The sequence below is a fragment of the Amblyomma americanum genome, chromosome 1, assembly GCF_052857255.1.
Source record: "Amblyomma americanum isolate KBUSLIRL-KWMA chromosome 1, ASM5285725v1, whole genome shotgun sequence".
Taxonomy (NCBI): Eukaryota; Metazoa; Arthropoda; class Arachnida; order Ixodida; family Ixodidae; genus Amblyomma; species Amblyomma americanum.
Window position 1 is genome coordinate 82,947,950 of NC_135497.1, and position 22,993 is coordinate 82,970,942.

Genomic DNA, 22,993 nt, shown 5'->3' on the forward strand with positions numbered 1-22,993 from the left:
GGCAAGGTCTCCCTCCGCGCACGGACAAAAATGTTGGCGTATAATCGATTCCACGCATCAAGAAGTGTTTTTTTTTGTTTCAATTTCCCATAGGACGGTGAATGACTGGTACAAACTAGGGAATCCTTTACAAATGCTTGGCGTGGATCCAGTGTTACATATTTCACCACTTTATTACTTTTAATATGCACGGCCATTTTAACTCAGTTGTTTATAAAACATCGCTGAAATGTTTATTTGAATTTAGATCGTGTTATATGTCTCTTGTGCCTATTAAAATGTACTGCTGGGAACTGGTGACGCTACAATTCTTTAAACAAATAAATAAAATAATCGTCCGCACCGATCGTATGTCGCTGAAGGTGGAGAAAAATAGCCCTCCTGCATTAATGTTTCGATGCCTTTTAAGGAATACGAGGTTGTGGTAATCCGGAGCACTCAACTGAGTACAGGGTCGGTCAAAATTTTCCAGGCCACACAGTCTGCATGGTTTTGAGCTGCACAGCCAGGCTTTTATGACACCCCCGAAGATAAACATATCTGCACCGAGTAGAAGTATCGTTCTCACCTCTGAGAGCCTTGGTAGCCTTATCGCCATAGTAAGTGCCAGGATATACCGATGAGAAGCAGACCCTGTGGACTGGGAACTTCTGACCAGCCCTGTACATCAGAGATCGGAGCCTTGCTTCAACTGAGCCATTAAGATTAATATCGTATAATTACATCAAGCAACTTGTTTCCTAACACGACCGCGCATATATTCCGCCGCAAAATATACACTGAGCGTTTCACCTAGCACTGCCAGCAATTTTAAAAACAGGCTTTTGAGTTAGAAGAGCGCTTTTTTCGGCATAGCGCTATCAGCGCTGTAATATATGGATGAAGATATAGCTAAGACATGCCAACTAGCAGGCTAATTAACTAATACGAGTACTTAACTTTTTTTACCGTTAGGCTCCTTATTTATTCACAGGCTTGCAGCCCACTGTAAGCAACATCTATATCAGTTTTTAGATATCCGAAAATGCAATTCTCGTCGCCGCTGCAGCGCAAGCCATTCTGGGGCCGGCGAAAGCGACACCGCGCGGCCAGGAGGAGCGCAAGTCGCATGCTCCTTTGCAGCACCCGACTGGGAGCGGGCAGAGAGCACCGGATAGGCGAGGGAGCTTCGTTCCGCATTGCGTTATCTATTCGTCGCTTCCTTTGAAACGACGCATTCCTGTTCTGCGGTGGAAAACGAAAGACATACACAAGCCCTAGACTAAGCGCAAAACGACGATGCGGCAGTGGTCTAGCAGACGAATGCTCACGCATGGCACAATGCACAGGTGAATGCGTTCTTCCATCATTCTTCAGCGATAGCAAATGTTTGCAGGCGAAGCTGCAGAGTCAGATATTCCTGCTTTGCGAACCGATGACATGGCGTTAGCAACCTGTGCGTTCCAAGTTTTCATAAAGTTTGACGCCGAAATGCTTGCACAACTTCTCTTACTGCGTGGAGTTCGCGGCAATCTTCCACGGACAAGGGATTTAAATCGCCTGGAAGAGTACTGCTGCAACCGCTACCGAAAACGAAACTAGTTTTGTTTTCTCGACTCCAAAGATTTTGTTGCAACAGCAGCTGCTACACTGGCACTTGTGCACCCACAGTCGGCCTTTTATACGCCACAAATTTGAAAAAGAAAACTACAATCACAACAATGCTTCGCACCAAAACCAAATTAACAGACACACTGTGTTGACACGCGGGTCTAGAGAGCGCCACTAGATAGTTTGAGAACTGAGATATATTGTAAAGTAATTTACCCAAAATCTCGCTGACTAATAATAAATATATGACTGATTACAATATAAATATCTAATTATGAAACAAAGTAATGTTATAGTAGTTTGATTACAAAAGGTGCTAACGCAATATCAATCGTCAAATGTTTTTTTTCCTACGCGAATGTATAATACGCATTTTTTTTATTACTGCAAAGACTAATTGAGCACTAATCTATTGTTACTGGTTTGTAGTTAAGAATTTCTCGCAAAATTATTAATGTTGCCTAACTTTTGTTACTACATAAATTTTTCAATGTTGCTTGGTTTTTATACAAATATCACCAGTATTTTATCTTAAGTGTACGTAAGTCAGCAATTTCATACTATATTTTCATGTTTATGAAACTCGTCATTTTTTTCATCATGGACATAAACATAGCGACAAACTTTCTACAATCTTTTTAGTACATTGTTTGCAGACTTCACTTCAGTTCAGTCGATGCAGTCAAATTTTTTTGTTTGTTGGTTTTCGGAAAAGAAATCTTTTATGTCGTAACGTTACATTTCCCATAATAAAATGTGCTTCCCGCTATAAAAGCAAACTACAAAAACCAGTACGTGACTTTCTTGACATACAAAACGTAGCCAGATATTCGTGCCGACAGGCAGTCTTGTGTTCAAAGTGCGCGGAACAGGAAAGGATTTTTTTTTTCGTGAAAATGTAAGCGTACCAATTACTTCCGACATTTTTTTTTTCTGCGTGCATAGTTAATACGAATATAATTCCGCGGAATTGCGCGGAAGCACCGAATGTCGCATCTGTTCTAGCGCAAACGTCGCTTCACCGCAAAGGACAACACTGCACACGCGAGAGATCGCATGCGCAGAGGATGGTTGGATAACCGCGCGTGCGCTTTATTGTCGGAGCACGCTCGGCATTGCATGCGCTGAAAAAACAGCAAAAGAAAAAAAAAACGTGCAGCCTTTCTATCAGGAGTGATGCATAGTGGGAATGAAAATGAAGTGCAACAATCGAGCATGTCCGTCTTTTTGCAGACCGATAAAAGTGTTCCGAACGAAGAACAAGCATTGTATTCTCGAAGTTTCGGCAAACAAGGGAACCTTGTGCACACAAGCGTTTCAAAAACACGCGCTAACATAGCACTAGCTGCAGGCTTCGCGAGAAAAGGTACGTGAGATAGGGCTACAACTAACAAAATAATTTCTTTTTCCTTTCTCTCCTTCCGTGAGCGGAGATAGGCAAACTTTCCTTTCTCAAGCCCTCTTCGTTGAGCTGGTACCGAAAGACGTCATGTAAAGGAGAATTATATTGTGCATTTCACGCAACCCATTTGAACTGCAGCATATGCGAATCTGACGGCCGCATCTCGTGGCCAGCGCCTCCAAGAGTCTGTGCAGAACATGATTCAAAGTAAAGAAAAAAAAAAAGGGGGGGGGGGTAGAGGGAGGAACACAAATCAGATAAAAGAACCACTTTAATATACTGGGCCAGATGGCACTCAACACTGCCCCAATACAAAAGGGATGCCAGCAGTTATCTAGTTACCTGTGATACATGTCTTTGGAAAGGGGTCGAAGGAGTAAAAAAAAAAGCAGACGACGCGCGTTAACGCTTTCGTTTTCCGGCTTTTCGTGACGACCGCTCAAATGTTCGTCGGTAACAAGTTAGCACGCGCAGGCAAAAACTAATTTTAGTAGTTCCACCTGCAGGCCATGCCCTGTATACACGCTAAAATTCTCCCAGACCACAAATATTATTTATCCGGTGAAATTCGGCGATAATTACGGGGCGGCATACCAGGCGCCTGCGCCAGATATGTAATGCCTTGCTCTTCGGATTTATTTTGTACCTTTTGCTAATATCAGCGGCAGAACCACAGCCACTTTTTTTTTTCTGACGCGTCGCTTTGAAAGTGCCACGCGTAGAACCAATCGCATGCTTTTTTTTTTAGAGATTCGCCATACAGAAAACAGTAATACGTGCCAGAGAGATTAACTGTCGACACTTATTTTCCTGTTCAACAAAGAGAAGAAATCAGTGCGTACCGTTGCGTAGCACATGACACTGAGGATCCGTATCGTGCCAAAATCTCCTCTGAATCTTTTGCCCCTGCATGCATGGAACCACTTATGATGGCGCAGCAAACACGCTTCGCAGTGGGCTCGGCCGTAATCGTTCACAGCGATATGAGGCGCAGCTAGGCACGGAGCGCGAAGCCGCTGGCGCTAAAATCGCCATGAATGCGCACCCACGCTAACATGCAGCTGCACGAAAGAGGTGACGGAGAAGCAAGCCCAGCAGTGCAGCTCAAGCGACATGCCACCTCTGCGGCCGGCATGACGCGAGAGCGCGAGTGCTCCGCGCCACATATCTCGTATGTGGCCAGCTGTAATCCAACGGTCTCGGCTCACGTGCGAAATGCAGTGCGACTAAGCCAATGAGGTCGTGGCATCGTGCCACGTGACTCAGTCGGCTCATCACTGCGCCGCGGACAATGCAAAGGTGGTCAAAAGATGCTGCAGGCGCTGCGAGAGTTTCGTGTATCTATACGGTGTTGCAGCAATTCGGAAACCATTCCTGCAAGACTGTGTTAAGAGAAGAAAAAAAAACACTTGATGCAACTATACACTACTTCAGTAGCTATCTCAGGCGGTTCTGCTTGCTCGAACGTCACGCTGTGGATTTGCACAGCGTCGGCGTTCATTTCCTGTCAATTAAGCAGCGAAGTTATTAGTCCCTTAACAACCCATGGAATTTCCCCGCCTAATAAAGGGCTTACAACTCAACTCAAGCGGCTACAGGCACCTTCCTGCGCGCGGAATACATAATGGAAAGTTGCCACTAGTTTGTCAAAAGCAAGGGAATATCATCTAATATGTTCGCAGTCGTAAACCGCGCACCACTGAAGTTCGCGCATGCTCTCCAAGAGGTACGCGTAGTGGCCAGACTTTACCGTTTCCATCTTGCCAGACTTTCGGGCATGACAACTATTAAGCGTATAAAGCGTCGATCGTTTCGCGCGGTGAAGTAACTATTTCAGCACTGAAATGAGCATTTGTTGGCAATAAAAATCCGTCCCGTAAATTCACATGAAAAACTTGTTTCATTGTGGCCGGGTTTGTGCTAGTAAACGCTCGACACAGTAAGCGCCTGGTCGCTGTCAAATGCGAATAATAATGTACGTCCCAATTTTTTTACTACGCCTAAAATTTGCCCACATTTGTCGATTACGCTTCTTACGCACATTAAACAAGGCCAAATCGATGGAAACCAGTGAGCGTCCGATTTCAGGCAAATATTTTGCTAGAGCGCCATCTCACCACACCGGGACGAAGCCGCCGAAGGGCGGTATAAAGTTTTGTCTTTACGAATGAGCCTCTGAATATGACACGTTCCGACACTTTTGGGTGCCTTGATCGCGTAACCGCTTTCTCAGATGGGAACGGTTCAATAGCTGAACGATGACGCGGTTTCACCCCAGCCCGGTTTTGCGGAAGAACACGAACGAGTCTGCGGGTCTGGTCCAAGCCAGCTCGGAAAGCAGCTCGGGGACTGACACATGAGGTGCGTATACCAGAGTTTTGGCTCCGACATACGGCAAATACGCTAACTACACGAACTACGACAGCTACGGCAAGTATGGCTGAGGCAAGCACGGCAACGGTAGCAAGGGCAACGCGTTACCGCTTGGGCCGTACGAGGTACGGCCGTCCGGCTTTACTTTACTAAACCCCTAAAACTACGGTTTATAGAGGAACCTTAAAATCAAACAAAACCACTGTCGAGTTTTCCGGCATATTTCTTAATTTGGCGCAATTTGGGGATAAAAGGCGCGAGAAACATTCGAGCGTCGGAGGTGCGCGCAGTGCCTGGTGGTGGGATCATGGCCAACTTTCGAGCCGAACCCCAGCGGAGAGCGACAGGCGATGGGGCTGCAAACGGAATGGTCGTCACGTGAAGACAGCCGTTCCATACGTGTCGCGCAGACGCCAGTTTCAACTGAATGCCTGGGCAAAGTTCCGTCGCCGAAGTTTTGAACTTTTCGTTTTATCTACGCCCAGCTGTCAGTGTGACCCCGGTAACGCAAGGGCTTCATGACCAGCCTGCATAGTGGCTAATGAAAAAGGGTCAGCTGGACCTTCTCGCAAAAAAAAAAGTCAGTGCCACTAAATTGCATTGTAATAATGCGAGACGGCAGTCGGCCAAGGGGGATACAAAGCATGGCCGTCATGTCCAAGCAGCGCAGCGTTTGTTGTCAGCCCGCAACAACCGTCAGCAAACTTTCCCCAATAGGTGCAGAGCAGCAGCTATATATTTGTGCAGCACTGCATCTCACAGAGTGCAGATATTCTCTGCACGAGCATGCATACGTGGAAGTATGACTTTATGGCAGGGTGCGCGACTTAATATCTACATCAGAATCACTGCAACCACAAGAAGCTAAACTTGCTATCAAAATTTTAACCATGGTCCAAGGCCAGTCTCATTGTAATAAGCTGCTAATGCTAAAGGTGGTCCAAAGCCCATTTTTTATGTGCTACACCCCTGGCCAAAAGCATACGGGCCGAAGGGATTGTGAGGCCAGCTGCATGCCTCGTTATGCATCCTCAGCAATTGCAGGCTCTCGAAATAAGAATGGCATAGCGTCCTCAATCCTCCCAAGCTTTGGACTGCTGGATATGCTAGGGAGCCTCGCTAAATAGCTTAGAAGCAAACTCCTTGGTCTGTATACATTTGACGGGGTCTTTACAGGTCATACAACAGTAAAAAAACAACAGAATAAACATACTACCACATCCCATCCAAAGCACCATTTGTTCCAGCTATCTGCAGCAAACTAAATTTCCCATTTTATTTGCTTCTAATTGTAGAATAGCAGCCAGTCCTTTAACTGCAGGCACCATGTATTGCTGACTGTGTTGGAACACCTCGGGCTGCTCTAAATTCAATACGTCATTCACTGTTGATACAAGCTTCATTATAAGATTTTTCAGTCAAATTTTTCAACTTTTACACGAAAATGCCATAAGCAGGTGCTGAAATTTGCCTTCTGGATAGTTCCCTCATCTTGAACAAGTATAGATGTGTGAATGACAATCAAGAACAAGCCACACTGTGCTACAGCAACATCAGTGCTTGAAACAATAGGGTTATGAGATGAGCTATGAAATGAAGATAAGGTATGCAATGCTACAGCTGGTAAGATGCACCTGACGGGAGTAAAAGAACCTTTTTGATGAGGGGCAACGTGTATGTGCATGCACAGAAGTCGCCATTCTGATTAATGTGTTCTGGGACGCAGGGAGACTCTGTTTGAGGGACCCCTTCCTTCCTTGTGTGCATGCCCGTGGGTCTCGCCCATATTTCTGTGCATCCAGTTTCACATGCTGTTGAAACACCCCACTTGTTGTTTGTGTGATGCTTGCACATCAAAGTCATGGTCAAAGTGATGATGACTCTTGGAAATCACATTATTTGTACATGTGAAATGTATATTATTGACCACATGGTGCATTTATCACATGTTAACATCATTTGGAGGTGAAAGGAACTTATATAGGCATTAATAGAATGGACAGTTCCAGTTACCTGATTTACAATCTGCGGCATTTAGCAAGGCGGAAATTTGGGCGAGTTGGTAAGTGTTCATTTTTGCTCTCAGCGCAACACGAACGGGACACAAGACGAAGGACTAGCACAAACAGGCACTGACTATCAACTGGTTCAATAAAAAACCAGTTGATAGTCAGCGCCTGTTTGTGCTAGTCCTTCGTCTTGTGTCCCTTTCGTATTGATAGTCAGCGCCTGTTTGTGCTAGTCCTTCGTCTTATGTCCCGTTCGTGTTGCGCTGAGAGCAAAAATGAACTGCGGCATTTATTCTCACATTTAAAGCCAGCTTAAAAGATTTTCATCATTTCAGTAGGTATGTTCAAACAGTGGCCTTTCACTCTAAAATTGAATTTGTAGCAAATAATTTTCATTGAATATATAGGGCAAAAAATGAATTGGAATCCATGGAATGTAAAAAGTAATAGATGAGCTACTAGCCCTAAAGCAGAACCCATAACACTGTGCATGTTATGTGTAGCACTCTAGCTCAGAGCATTGTAATCACTTGTTCTTTCAGTTACCTGTGAAACGACCACTATCAATATCTGTATAGTTGTCACCATGTGTGACGAGGAAAACATCCAGCAAGTTCACCGAACAAAGAATGGCCATGTCAGCACTACCTCCCAGGTAATAAAATGTACATGAATTATGGCATACCTGGCATATGCCCTACACTTTTACGTGTTCTCATGTCTTCAGTGCGAGATTCTCCAAACTTCATATCAATAAGGAGTTTACTAATTATGGTATTGATTGAAAAGCGAAATTGAAATTAGCATTGTTTGATTAGTAGAATGCTTCTCTTAGCTAAACTGGTAAATTTTTGAACTCATACTTTGCACAGAAATGGCATTTTCTAGGCAGTATTGTTTTATACTACATTTGTTTGGGTACTTGCCTGGTTCAATCAAAAGAAAGTCGGATATACACACCATCTGCTGTAACAGCAAATCAAAACAGACCACCGTCCAAGCGATAGCCCACACCATCACCGCTTTCTTTTGACGAATCTCCATGGAACAGTTGTTACAAACAAAATGAGATGGCACTGCATTGTTTTGGGGAAGGTTTCAAGATGCTTTCTCAACTGCTTTGTCAATAACGATTACAAAAAGCTTAGTTTGGTCAAAACTGTACAGAATTTGAATGGTTTTGTTAGTCTATTGCAATAAACTAGTGCCATCGCTGGAATAGCGGCTTGTTTTGCTTTGCCGTTGTGGCAGACAATTTGAATATCCGACTTCTGATCGAACCAAGCAAGTACCCCAAACAAATTTGGCATAAAACAACAGTGCCAACTAAATTCTATTCAACTGAAAAATTTGAGCTCAAACAATTCACAGGTTCAGCTGAGAGGAGCATTCTATGGCGCACATATAATTTCAGAACCCTCTGCATACGGGCTTTTATGAGTGGTGTATGGTCCTGAAAAAACAAAGGTGCAGTGTATTTGTTCACTCAGGTGACTATGCCAAATTTCACATTTTTCTGATGAACAGTAAAAAAAAACGTCTGATGCTTGCAGTGCTTGACATGCGAATCATTCTCTAAGCAGCACTCAGACGAATGCTTCCCTTGTTTTCTCCTAAACTGTGTGCCTCATTTCACTTTGCTAAGGTGAGCAGTCATCCCATGACTGTTTCTTTCTTTTTTTTTTTTACATGAGCCACCCTTGCAGATTGAGCTTTCGAAAATGCGCACAGTGGGGCTTGCGAAGCCTCCTTCAAGTGCACACCCCTGAGGAAGCAGGGCACTGGGCCGGGGCTGGCTTGTACCCATTTTTACCGGTGGGTGTCCAGCGGTGAGTTCAACCCAACCACCTCGCTGTTTTCGCTGTGCCATCTCAAATGCGAATGGTGCGGTGATGCCAAATTGTGGCCCTTTTCTCCAAGAATTTCACCCTGAAGAAAGCCAAGCACCAGGCCGGGGGAATGCTTGTACCCACTAAAAAAACCGGTGGGTACCCGGCGGCATTGAGAATTGAACCCCGCACCTCCCGCATGTGAGGCAGATGCTCAAACCACTAGGCCACCGCTGCGGTGCTGCAAAGGGTGACAGATGACAGATTTAAGTTGGCCTTATTGATAGACAACCATATTCTGACAAAGATGCCACTTTCACTGAAAATTGAGTCTTTGTAAGCTATAAAAGCAAAAAAAAATTAAATACAGGTGTCGCCTTCACTGGATGATTTCACAAGTAAACTGTGGTGCATCAACACAGTTTTCTGGGCGCTGATCCAAGAAAGTAGTCCACACCATCATTAACTTCAAAACGGTGATCGTGGAGTGCTTTCCAGTGTAGATGTCATGAGTTTGAACTGAGTGGCCGGCAAATTTTTGGGTGCAATTTTCATAGCAATACTAAATGCATATCTTGTTTCCGGGTGCACATAAATGTATACCCGGAAGGAGCCATAGAACTGGCTTTACTAAGAAGAAAAACTACTCAGAGCTGTCCTCAGTGTCCCTTTAATGGACTTGCTTGAACAGCTCTCCTAATTTAACACAAACTTCATTTAACACAAAAGCATATTATAATATATGCTCCACATACCTGACCCATCTTTACAGGGATCTAATTACGGTTTTTTTTTTTTTGCTTAGCCTTTTAGGCAACAGGGAACATCATCCCGCACCATCTAGTTAGTTCACCTTTCATCACTGTCACCAGCCGCCGTGGTGGTTACGTGGTTGTGGCGCTCGGCTGCTGACCCGAAAGACACGGGTTCAATCCCGGTGGCGGCAGTCGAATTTCGATGGAGGCGAAATTCTAGAGGCCCATGTATTGTGCAATTCCACTGCAGTAGGGGTGTGCAAAGATATGAGAATTTTGAATGGCAAATCAAATATCCTCCTGTTCAATTATTTGGACAAATCAAATGTGATGTGTATGTCCAAAATTGTTTGAAATGAATCAGATATATTCTCTACTTTTCCCGTGATTGGCATGAGGTTCGAATAAGGCCCGTCATATTTTTCTTTGCCAGCATTCCAAAAAAATAGCCCACACCAACACCGCATACCATCCTGGCATTATGAGTATACACGAGACGATGAGTTCAGCACCATGACATGATTTAACTTGTGTGGTGGCGTTCATGTTCTTCATATATGGCCCCTAAGACCGAACGACATGGCAGGGATCAGACAAGTTCAGCAAATCCTGCCTTAATTCCCGATCTCAGAGGCCACGGCTCATACATAGCTGTTACCCGTCTCATGTCCTGAGGTTTCTTGCTATGGCGTTGCGCGCACGGCCAGACGAACACAGGAAAGAGTAGGACGACAGAAAGAGCCCAAACTATCAACTGACTTTATTGCTATCACAGCAACATATATATGCAGAAATAACACGTGCAAAACAAAGAGGAGAGGGAACAAAGATGAAGGTTGTGTCAAGTCAAGTCTGCATGTGTCAACAAAAGCAGCGGTGAAAATTTTTCTCCTTATCATATAAGGTGACCGAGGTATCACTTACACAACTATCACCTTTTTTTCTGATGTAAAATGCCTCCAAAACTTCGCGGGCTATTTTGTTTTTGCTTTTGCCCAGAACCTTGATATCTTTTAGAATCGGCTCACAACCAAGGCATGAAATGCAATGAGCGGGCAAGTTCGTATAGAAAGGGCATGCTCCCCTGCTCGTTTATTGACGCAGCGTCCAGTTTGGCCGACATACACACGTCCACATTTGAGCGGGATTTGGTAGACAATGCCAGTGGCACATTTGGCAAACTGTACAGCATGTTTGATTGTGCATACATGGCAGATGTTAATTATCCAGTTTCTGCAAAAACATCTCGGTGCTTTACAGGTTGTAGACCCTTTTGCAACAAAAAACTCTGGTGATTTAGTTAGGTTCTTGGCTTCTACTGCTCATATTGGCTACGCCTTCTCTATTGATGTGGAAGATCTGTTTTATTCTGTGCCTCATAATGAATTATTTGCGGCCATAAAAGAATGCATTGAGAGCTCCAATGAAATAGCATTTCAAAACTCGGCTGGTGTTTCAACAGACAGCATCATGTCCTTGCTGGAATTTTATTTGCAAGCCATATTTATCTCTTTTAAAGACAGCTTTTACATTCAAAGACAAGGCATTTGCATTGGCTCCTGTGTCGCCCCGATACTCTGCGAAATATTTTTAGCTGCTATTAACCGTACCCTGACTCTAGAGCTTACTAACCACGGTGTTCTTAAATGTTTTGTATATGTTGACGATTTTTTTATTGTTTTTTCTAAACAGAAAACGGTGACCTGCACTGACTCAGTTAGCAGTGTTTTAACTCTTTTTAGACAATATGGCCAAGGTTTGGTGTTCACTCACGAACTCCTAACGGTTCTTTGCAGTTTTTAGATATTAACTTGCAGTTTGGCTTGAATCGTGTCTGTTGGAAATATGCTCCTAGAGCACAGAAAGAACTTCTTCCATTTGATTCTGCTCACTCAAAGACTGTGAAAAGAGCAATTGCAATCTCAAGCTTAGAATCTGCCTTAAAACAAATCATGCCAGCATGAAATGCGTTCCAGCTTTCACAATCAGATCACCAGGCTGCTTTCAGCCGGGTTCCCCTGCTCGCTCCTCACTGCGGTAGCTGAGAACCTTTTGCAGAAGACAAAGAAAGGCAAGCGCAGCTGTGCCCTTAGCGCACGCATAGTACAAAGCCGACGGTGGTGCCATATATGCACAAAGTCTCCCACAATATAAAAAAAGCGGTCAACAGGCATGGCGTTCCGGTGGTATTTTCGGCCCCAAAAAAGCTCGCTGGGTTATGTTCCAGGATCACCAAGGATGGAACCCCACGAAGCGCATGCACAATCAAACATGCTGTAGTTTGCCAAATGTGCCACTGGCGTGGTCTACCAAATCCCGCTCAAATGTGGACGTGTGTATGTCGGCCAAACTGGACGCTGCGTCAATGAACGAGCAGGGGAGCATGCCCTTTCTATACGAACTTGCCCGCTCATTGCATTTCATGCCTTGGTTGTGAGCTGATTCTAAAAGATATCAAGGTTCTGGGCAAAAGCAAAAACAAAATAGCCCGCGAACTTTTGGAGGCATTTTACATCAGAGAAAAAGGTGATAGTTGTGTAAGCGATACCTCGGTCACCTTATATGATAAAGAGAAAAATTTTCTCCGCTGCTTTTGTTGACACATGCAGACTTGACTTGTCACAACCTTCATCTTTGTTCCCTCTCCTCTTTGTTTTGCACGTGTTATTTCTGCATATATATGTTGCTGTGATAGCAATAAAGTCAGTTGATAGTTTGCGCTCTTTCTGTCGTCCTACTCTTTCCTGTGTTCGTCTCGTCGTGTGCGCAATGCCATACCAAGAAAGCTATGCACCAACTCGCCCAGCAAGAAGTACTTCTACAATACTGTCCTGAGGTGTGGCTCTAGTCCATCGCCTTTTGTCATCAGCAGCAAAAGGCAATTTTCATATATAACATGCATATATAACTTGATGGTCACGGAGTTAATATACTGACTTCATGTTGCGACCCCTTAGTGAAGATTAGTGTTGCATTTAACAGCTATAGCTTTATCTCCATAAGTTATAGCACCACACAGCAGTGCCGCCACTGGCACTTCAATGTTTCGCATGGCTGTTTATTTTTAACGAATATTCGCACAAGTACCAAATATTACTACAAACATTTAATTTGTATTTGACTCTGTTCTGTCACTATTTGATTTGCATTTGATTCAGTTTTTAGCTACACTAATTGTATTCGATTCGGTTTCGAAAGTGTACTTTTTGCACACCTCTACACTGCAGGACAAAAGCCTCTCCTATCAACCTACAATTAACCCTTTCCTGAGGCACCAGCACCAGGCTATGCTGACATTAAGCTTCCTTCATCTTCATCTATCCACCGAATTTTCTGCCGTTCCCCGCTACATTTACCTCCTCTTCGAGTCCACTTTGTTATGCTAACGGGACCATCAGTTATCTGTTCTCCACAATACATGCCCTGCCCGTCTCCATTTCTTCTTGACTACAACAAAGTTACCGTTAACTCACATTAGCTTCTAAACACATTCTGCTCTCTTCCTGTCTCTTAGTATTACCTCCAACATTTTCCTTTCCAGAGCTCACTGTGTCGTCCAGAATCTAATATCAAGCCTTTTCATTATCCTATGATGTTCTGCCCCATAGGTGAGCACTGGCAAGATACATCTTTCGTACACTTTCGTCTTGAGGGATTCTGGCAGGCTGCTATACATGGCCCGAGAGTACCTGCCAAGTGCACTGCGCAGCACTCCATTCTTGTTCTCCTAACCTATTTCACTCTCATGGTTTAGATCTGTAGACACTGCTTGCCCCAGGTAGATGTATATTGCATTACAACTTCTGAAACACTAGTACTTATCATAAACTGATGGTTCCCTGCCATGCTGCTGAACAGTACTTTTTTTCATATCAATTCTAAGTTTAATTCTAAGCTCCACCATTCTGCTTGTAGCATTTAGGCCCTTAATCGTGTGCTGCAATTCCCCTCCTGAGTTACTTAGTAAAGCAGTGCCAACAGCCAATTGGAGGTTACTGAGATGGCTCGCCATTAACTCTCATAACCAGCTCTCCCCAACCCGGCCCTCAAAATTCCTCCTCGAAACGTGTGGTAAATAGCAGCAGAGATCATGTCACCTTGCCTGGAGCCCTTCTTAAATGGTATTATATTGCTTTTTGCTGTGGGGGGCTATGGTTGCATTATAGGTGTTACTAATAGAACTAAACAGTTTACATATGCCTTTTCCACACCCTGGTTATGCAATGCCTGTATAACTTCTGTTGTTTCAAATGAATCAGCTGCTTTCTGATAACATATGAAGGCTGTATACGCACAGTTCGGTTATATTCTATGCATTTCTCTATCACCTTACTGATGGCCTGGATGTGGTCTATTGTTGAGTACCCTGCTGGAAACCAGCCAGTTCCCTCGGTTGACTGAGGTCCAAGATTGCTGTAGTTCTATAAAAGATTACCTTAGGAAATACCTTGTCAGCAAGGGGTAGCTAGCTGATCAGCTGATAATTATTCAACTCTTTGATGTCCTTTTTTTTTGTGAATTAAAACGACACCAGCATTCTTCCCTGCTTTTCAGCATGTTCGAGGTGACGAGGCATTGCTTATGTTAGGTAGCAACTTTTTCTAGCACAATATTTCTACTGCCCTACAACAGACCTGCAGTTATTTGATCCTCACCTGCTGTTTTTCCTCCCTGCATCGGTTATTAGGCTTTCCTTGCTTCCTTTTTGATTACCCTTTTGAATATCTGTTTCCTCGGCACCACAGCCTCTGACTTTGTTGTTATTACTTTGGTCACAGTACAAATCCATAAAGAATCCATCTAGTACTTAACTATTTTATCCAAGTTGCTAATGACATTACCCTTTTCTCTTAATGGATACCTCTGACTTTTGCCCATGCCCAACTTTCTCTTTGCTGCTTTGAGGTTGCACCTGTACTTTACAGCTTGCACAATCCTCTTCATATAAACTCCTTTATGTCACTTTATTGATGAGCTTTGACAGTTATGCTACTTTGGCCTGATCTGTAGGTTTGATGCTGTAGCATTTTTTAAATAGATACTTCGTCTCATGGGATAGTTCGCTAGTATCCTGCCTACCTGCCCTGCCTACTTTCAGCAGTTAACCCCTTCAACATCCTTGAAGAGTGAATTGATATACGCCGCCTGAGCCAACAGCAATGCCTAGAGCTTCCCTACAGAGCCGACATAACCTTCCTCCCCTTGGACACGATACCTCGCACTTCTCCCCCATACCCCCCACGCACCTACCATGGGCAACCTTTCCCCACATCAGTGTTCATCCCATACCCAAAAACATGAACCCTGACACCAACACAGCTCATCAGTAACATCAGGCACACCTCCGCAACCAACTTCTTGATGACTTTTGCGCACAACACACCCTACATTACACTGATGCCAGTCACGACCTTGATACCATTAGCAGCTACTCCGCCTTATACAGTTTACTGCCTTACCACCCCACATTACACTCATGGTCCTACTCCGACGTCCCTCTCTGTGAGGATCTAGAAGCTCAGGCCATGTGCTCCACCATTTCCCATGCCCTCCCTACTCAATCGTTCCTCTCCCCTCCTCACATCACCAACTTTTCAGACTCTCAATCGACCCTTCGAGCATTCAAACGCAACAACCTTTCCATGGATCTCTGACACCCTTCACACCCCTCTCTCCAGTCATCCCCATCTATCCTTCCATCTTCTTTCATTTTCATTGGATTCCTGGTCATGCTCATATCATGAGCAATAGATGGGCAAACTCTCTCTTCCACGCTTATTCTCATCCAGGACCTGTGACCTGCTGGCCACAATGCTGTTCCCAAAATACCTCACTCAAACTCACCCATATACAATGCACAGACATCCTCCAAAGTCTTCAACAGACCTGTGAACATCTTATCCATCCCACCTCTTCCTTCACGCAAGAACAAGCCACCACACTTTGCCATGCACGCACACACACACACACACTCATCCCTCATCCCACTTCACAAGTCTTCCTGCAATGCTGTGGATGCTTGATCTGCCCCAGCTGTGGAATATACACCCACAACAAACACTCCTACTGGTCTTACCCTGGTACTCAACCCTCTCTCCAGTGCTTTCTCATCTCCACTGCTCAATCCCACCACCCCACTTCATGGCAGGAGTGGCTCTCTCCCCCTTGGAGCCTTCGTAGAGAACTGCCATCTTAGAAACACTAATCAGTCGTATCAAACAAAGACAAGAGGCCCTCAGAACCCATCTCCTTTCAATGCAACCAGCCCAAGCACTCGCCACTGAGAGCGCCCTGAACTAATGGCCCAAATAAATAAACGTTCTGTCCTCCTGTTCTCTACTTCAATTGCAGACTTCATGATTATGTTGGTAAGGTTGTCATTCATAACTTATATGCTAGGCTGTCTTCCTCATTTAAAGCAGAATAACTGTTCTCGCACGAGATCCTGAGCACTTGTACTTCCCTCTTCCCACTAACTTGTTGACATCCTCCTTCCTCTATAGCTTCCCCCTTTCCCTTTCAAATCTAGGCTAATCATAGACCTCATCATTCTATAGTCTCTACACCTCTCCTTGCCCAGCAACTCCACATCCTGCATGATGCCAGGATAGGTATACATTATGAAATTTATTTCTCTCTCCATTCAGGCTGTTCCATGCCCATTTCCTGTTCTCACATTTGCAGGAGAAAGTTTTCATGGTTCTCAAATTATTCTGTTCTGCAAATTCTACTAATAATTCTCTGCGGTTATTCACAGCACTTCTGCCATAGTTCCCTACAGCATGCTCATATGCCTGCTTCATCCCGACGTCAACACTGAAGTCACCCGTCAGTACAGTAAACCGCATTTCCCCTTTATTCACTGCCAACTTCACGTAACCATGGAACCTTTCAACCACCTCATCCTCGTAGTGGATGTCTGTGCATAAACCTGGGCAACATTCAACTTGACTGAACCTCTTGTAAACCTTAATTATGATAGCTGCCACCTTCTTGTTAAAGCTGATGAATTCATCACTGTTTCCAGCTATATCCTTATTGATCAAAAATTTAGATCTAGTTCTCCCCTCTTTGGAAAACCAGAATATGTTCTCATTTAACACTGCATATGCCTCACCTGTCCTCAAAAGGCTTGCTGATCCCTATGACATCCGATTTAATGTCTGATAGCTCCTCAAACAGCATAGCTAGGCAAGCCTCACTTGATAATTTGCTTGAGTTAAACGTTGCCAGGTTCAGTTTGTAGCGGCAGTCTTTACATATCCAGAGATTCTTAGCACCCCCAATGCATCATACACCTGACTGCCACCTTGATTAGTTGCTCCGCGGCTAGTGTGGTCCGAGATGAGAATGAGGAGGTGGTGGGCAAGCACTACACCAGGGCAAGCAACCCGTGTTCTGCTGAGGGCCGTGTTCTGCTTAAGGGCCACGGTTTTTGTCGTTCCTTCAGAGTGAACCTTTGTAATATCGTTGAACCTTAGCTAGCATAGCTTCACTGTTCTCGGCTCTGTTTGTTGGCATCAGGCAGCACCCCAGGCCTTGTTCAGTTCCATCAACGCTCCACTATTTTTTCTTTTACTGGTGAAGAATTGCAGTGGCACCAGGATTCTAACCTTGAGCCTTCTACACGAAGTGGATGATGCTGTACCTCTACATCATCGCAATTACCTCTTTAGTCGGCTACTACTGTTTCAAAGCTCCAAGGGGTACTGCCATGTTTTTTTCCCTGCCAATTATTGTGGCTAAATGGATTCCTCATACATTATAGACACTATAGCAAACAATTACTGAAATCTGAGCGCACAAACAAGTTATTCCACTTTGAAAATTCAGAACAAAAAGATGAGAAAAAATAGCATTTCATTTGCCCATTTCAGTTGGCCAAAGGTAAGATTGGGCACTACCAATCAGAACTGCACTTTTCACACACTCAACAGAAAGTTATATACAACTGCTGCCTTGCCAAAGCAGCCCAGAGCCGCACATTTTCATGCTGTTGTTGCTCTACATGCATGTTGCCGACAGGGCAGGGGCAACCAACGCAACAAAGGCGGCTGCACGAGTTTTCCCTGTAATCCCTTTGTCATTGGTAGGATTGGAAAGCTACCAGCAGTTCCCCCCATGCATCACTTAACTGCTGCACCACTCCGCTAGGAGTGATATGAGGACCTCCAGGGATCTATATATGTAAAGTAGAGAATGACCAGTTATGCATATGTGGGCATTAACCCATTATCGCTATCCAAACAAACTCCATCCATGAACAATGGATCCAAACACCGAGGTGAAAACCGAATTGAAAACCGAAGTGCTAGTGCAGCTTAATTATTCGCATGCTCACCTCCAACCTTGTTTGAAGCAAAATGGAAAGTGTCACCCTCAACGGTTATTAATTCTCGTTCACTTATGCCGCTTCTTTTCAGATATTTTTTCCCTATGTGAAAAGCCTAAAACACTCAGAGACGTCTTATTTTGGATTCATTTCCCAAGTGTTGCCACGGTGGTTCACTGGTGCTTGCTGCTAGTGGTGCTTGGCTGCTGACCCGAAAGACAATGGGTTCGACGCCACACGTGGTGGTCGCATTTTGATGGAGGCAAAATGCTAGACGCCCATGAACTATGCGATGTCAGAGTACATTAAGAAACCCCAGGTGGTTGAAATTATTCAAAGCCCTCCACTATGACGTTTCTCACAGCGTGAGTCGCTTTGTGACTTTAAACCTCATAAGCCAACCAAACCATCTCCCAAATATAGAGGAGCTAAGTTCAAACAGGATGCCCAACCAATCGGAAAGGCAGTGCCCCATCTGGTTGCCGAAAATTGCTGCTGCACTTTAGCACCATCAGCACGAAACCAGCATTTCTGGAGCAGAATAAGATATTAAATATTATGATTTTGACGATCTCATTTGGCATTAAGGCACTACAAAGTGGCCCATGCTGTGCATATAAATAGTAAGAACCACATGCTTTATTTATGCTGTAGGGCCCTTTTAAGCTGTGTGGAAACAAGGCAAGCGCGCTTAGCCTCTTAATATGGTACTATAGGGAACTACAATATTGTGTAGTGCGCTCATAGGCGTGGCTCAGGGAGACTCCGCTGGTGTCGACAGGGCGTAGCGGCGTGTGGTGGTGCTGCACGCATCTTCACTGGTAAAAACAAGCGGCGCATTCGGCTGGCGTTGCAGTAGCCGTGGTAGCCGTGCCGACAAATTGAATTATCGCTACATTCACGTGGGTGTCGCCGAAATGGCTAAGGGGATCTTGAATGAAACTTTATTTATGGCCTATGCTCTTGTTTATTCATTCCTCAAAGGTCTATGGGAAATTGCATGAGGTGTTACTGCTGAAGATTATGATGCACTGCACACCGAGGGGTTGTACAGCTTTTTCAATACTTAACATCAATAGTAATAGCATGTGGTGCAGTGCCATTTGATTCATGTGAGGGACAAACGCGGAATGAAAAGAGTGTCGGTGGCAACAATTATTTTGATTGTAAAGCACACAGAAAACAGAGGGAGACGACAGGCGGAAGCAAGGCACGAAGTGAGACGAATTACAAGGAGGGGGGGGGGGGGGGGGGTGATATACATAATTTACAATTCACGTTGCACTGCAAGGCATTTAGGCACAACAGTAACAATGACTTCATATTTTTTTGTACAGCTATGCAGCCACTGCTATTAGAAACAAATCAGGCAGATTTGTCACCTCTGCATATATTTATGCTTGTTCGTTTCACCTCTTTTTCCTTCAACTTGCTCTAGCACTTCAGAGCAGCGTTAGCAATGGCACAGTTTAAGGTGCTTTGCCCATTCGCGTTTTTCCGCCTTTTTTGAATTAACTCGATTCACATAGAAAAGTGTAGTTAAGAAAACCTCATTACTTCTTCAGAGAGGCCTTCTGCGTGAATGGGGCAACCAACTTCTTCTAAAGCATTCTGTGAAGAGGCTTCCATGTTTTAACACAAAGCCACAAAGCTGAGCCGATGGACACAGCAGTCCTCCGAGTTCGCAGTATTTTTTCAGCCTCGCAAGGAAAAAGTTTTCATCGGGAGTAGGCAAGGTTATGCACATTTGGCAATTTGTCTTCAACACACACTTCCGTGCAACATACCCTCTACGTAGAAAACAAGTCTACAGTCACATTTAGCTACGTGCTCATCGCGGTCGTGCGCAGGCATAAGCTGAATTCTGTTCTTGAGTGGAGGGCCTTGACACTGCATTCAAAGGCCACTTATCTAAGCATGCTCCATATCATCTCCATCTTCACAGTCTAGCAGAAAACCTAGCACTGTCTCACGATCAGTTTAGTAAGCTTCTGATCCTACATATCTCCTCTTGTAATAGGCCCAGGTACAGATGCAGCATTTCACAAAGCAGCACTGGTGCACACTTGCTGGTCACATCCAATGCATGTTTCTATACCTTTCCATCCTCTCATTGCTGTTTCTGTTATACCAGTATGTTTTTTTCTCTATTTGTAAGTGAAATTTCTGGTTTTCACCAATTTCCTTTAACTAAAGAAGATGAGAGCATATGTTATGATCTTATCAACAGAAAAAGAGCATGACGTAGTCTGACCAGCTACATCATAGGCATTGCATGCGCTTCCCCTGTACTTTATACTGCACTGGCAGACTTGATGGAAAATAAGAGAGTCTCATAGACAAAGACGCAGCAGCATTGACAAAATGTGCTTTGGACTACTTTCAATGTAGTGCACACTACTTAAGCTTGTAAAATTTGCCCCAGTTCTTGCTTATCTTGCAGCATCTATGGAGAAAACAGTGCCACTATGATGGCATAGGTGTGAAACGATCGCAGAAACTACCACACCAAGGAGTAAAAGATTTGAATTTTAGCATACCTTGTCATGGACGGAGCCTTCTGTGTGACCGTGCTCCGAGACCTTGCTGAAGAAGGTGGCATGCCTGATGAGCTTGAAGCCTCTAGCGCAGCACAGTCAATGTCTGTCAACTTAATTCAGTAGAGTAGGTAGAGTGGCCACAAACAGAAGTAGCCGGCAGTAGCACTTGCACCAGTGTGAACAACGGAAATGCACATCACTGGTCCAACCACTTAGACTTCCACCCACTTACTTCGCATGGGAAAAATCTTTTCCACGTTTCTTGCTATATGCTCTTCTCAAGCTTTCTTCTTCCAGAACTTACATCACATCACACTAGCCATAAAAATTTTTGGAGCACTATCACACATTTCTTGTAGGTCAGCACCACAGCTTGCTGCACATCACCAACTTATCGGAGATTAAAGACAGGCCTTTCTTCCACTGACCACTGTTTGCAGGGTTCTGAAATTTCTCCCATCACTTGAAAGCACTGCCCTGAAGCACAAGCATGCAAACCACTTTCAGCACACACTCCACTGGACACATCATATTGCCATATAAGCTCTTCGATCCAAACACCGCACTAGCACAAGAAACGAAAGAAAGGGCACTTCAGTATTTATGCCGCTTCACTTCCTGTTCGAGAGTACCGCAACTGCTTGCAGCCACATTGATGGTCAACTGTACAGTGCCTGACACCACACATGTGAAATCGAAAATTGGCGAGCCAATGTGTTTGATGTACAATACTTCACAAAGGAGCACAGCAAGGCAGGCTGGCTTTTTGGCTGTATCTTGAAGGCTTCCAGCTTGCATGATGGCTTTTCCAGGAACAGTGTTTTGCTGTCTGGTCATCTGGAAGAAAATTTAGTCAAACATTAATTGTCTTGCGTCATATGTGTTCATGCCTCTAGAAAGTGGCAGTACAAGATTGTAGACTGTTACTGTTGCATCTCTTCACATCCTTTCCTGATCAGCTTTTACAAAGCCCTGATGAAGGCTGCAACACATTTTAGGCTTTTGCTGTGTTTGGTCAGAAAGCTAAGCATCTAGCTAAGGGATACTGATACTCAGTAGAAAGGCAGACAAGTTACCAGCAGCAGTGGTTTTTTAACAGAATACTTCCCACTCGCTAAAAGAACTTCTATCTAGATTTCATCACATAACAGCACACAAATGTATGGGGCAGTTAAATGAAAGGTACACTATGAGTATTAAGCAGGAGGGCTTCAGAAATTATGTCTACAAATTTTTTATGCATCCTAAAAGTAAAGCTGAGCACAGTGCATAAATGCCACAACTGTGTCACAGTTTCAAAGCTGGATGGAAGTCGCATATTGTGTCAACGTACTCCTGCATTTATGGGGACAAATACAAAAATTCATATGCTGCATATATTTTGAAAGTACTGCCATAAAATTCTGGCTGTAAATGCTTTCATTTCATGCAGGAATTTCTTATGTCAGCATGAAGTGGCTGAAGACTCCGACATTTCATCTGTTCACAAGTTCACATTGACCTCAAGAAACCTGTAGCTAGTTGCTATAAATAAAGGTTGTCCTTTCTATTGAAAAGCAGGTGCCAATGATTTGCACGGTCCTTTCAGATTGAAGTAATGGACGTTACCTCCATTACTTTAGCTGAAGTAAAAGGTTTCAGTAAAGTGGAGTACATGAACAGCACCTGCTATCTGCTATGAATTTTTTTAAGTCACTATGCAGGCTGCCTACTCTGTTCACTTTTGTAACTTGTTCTGATTTTAATAATGCAGTGCCATAGTAATGTTCAAGAGAAGTACAATAATATGAATCTGAATACTTGGATTTAATAATGTTAGCTGATGGAAGTCATCATTTCAGATTTAATTACCAGAGAAGTACAATAATATGAATCTGAATACTTAGATTTAATAATGTTAGCTGATGGAAGTTTTCATTTCAGATTTAATTACCAACAGCAAAGAGTTGCTGCTGCTCTGTGCAATTAAAAATTAACCACACCATTATTTAAGCTTCATTAACCACTTCTTGCTTATTGTTCTGTTCACATCAAATCTGTGTTATGCTGGTTCACAGTCGAGCATTATATATGAGGAGCATGAGCAACTGTACGTGGCCCTTTTCACTTCCTTTAAAAAGGCAGGCACCATGCAGAACCAAGAGCAGTATCATAGAGATCCCT

At 44.0% G+C, this 22,993-nt stretch overlaps 2 long non-coding RNA genes across 18 annotated transcripts in view; one reads left to right on the top strand and one right to left on the bottom strand.

Moving 5' to 3' along the window:
• The window catches only part of LOC144113132 (uncharacterized), a 56,313-nt gene that overhangs the window by 31,898 nt on the left and 1,422 nt on the right, over positions 1 to 22,993 (bottom strand). For all 5 annotated transcript variants that reach the window (XR_013310649.1, XR_013310647.1, XR_013310650.1 and 2 more), the window contains exon 2: positions 20,831 to 21,667. This is a non-coding gene — a long non-coding RNA (uncharacterized LOC144113132). The remainder of the gene's footprint in view (positions 1 to 20,830; positions 21,668 to 22,993) is intronic.
• On the top strand, positions 1,162 to 22,386 carry LOC144113130 (uncharacterized). 13 transcript variants are annotated; one of them, XR_013310639.1, is made up of 6 exons: positions 5,110 to 5,353; positions 7,917 to 8,029; positions 9,069 to 9,203; positions 9,295 to 9,358; positions 13,500 to 13,566; positions 22,263 to 22,386. It is a non-coding gene; the product is annotated as an uncharacterized LOC144113130 (long non-coding RNA). The 13 variants fall into 13 exon arrangements; XR_013310638.1 differs by having other exon boundaries at positions 9,069 to 9,189; XR_013310641.1 differs by having other exon boundaries at positions 9,081 to 9,203.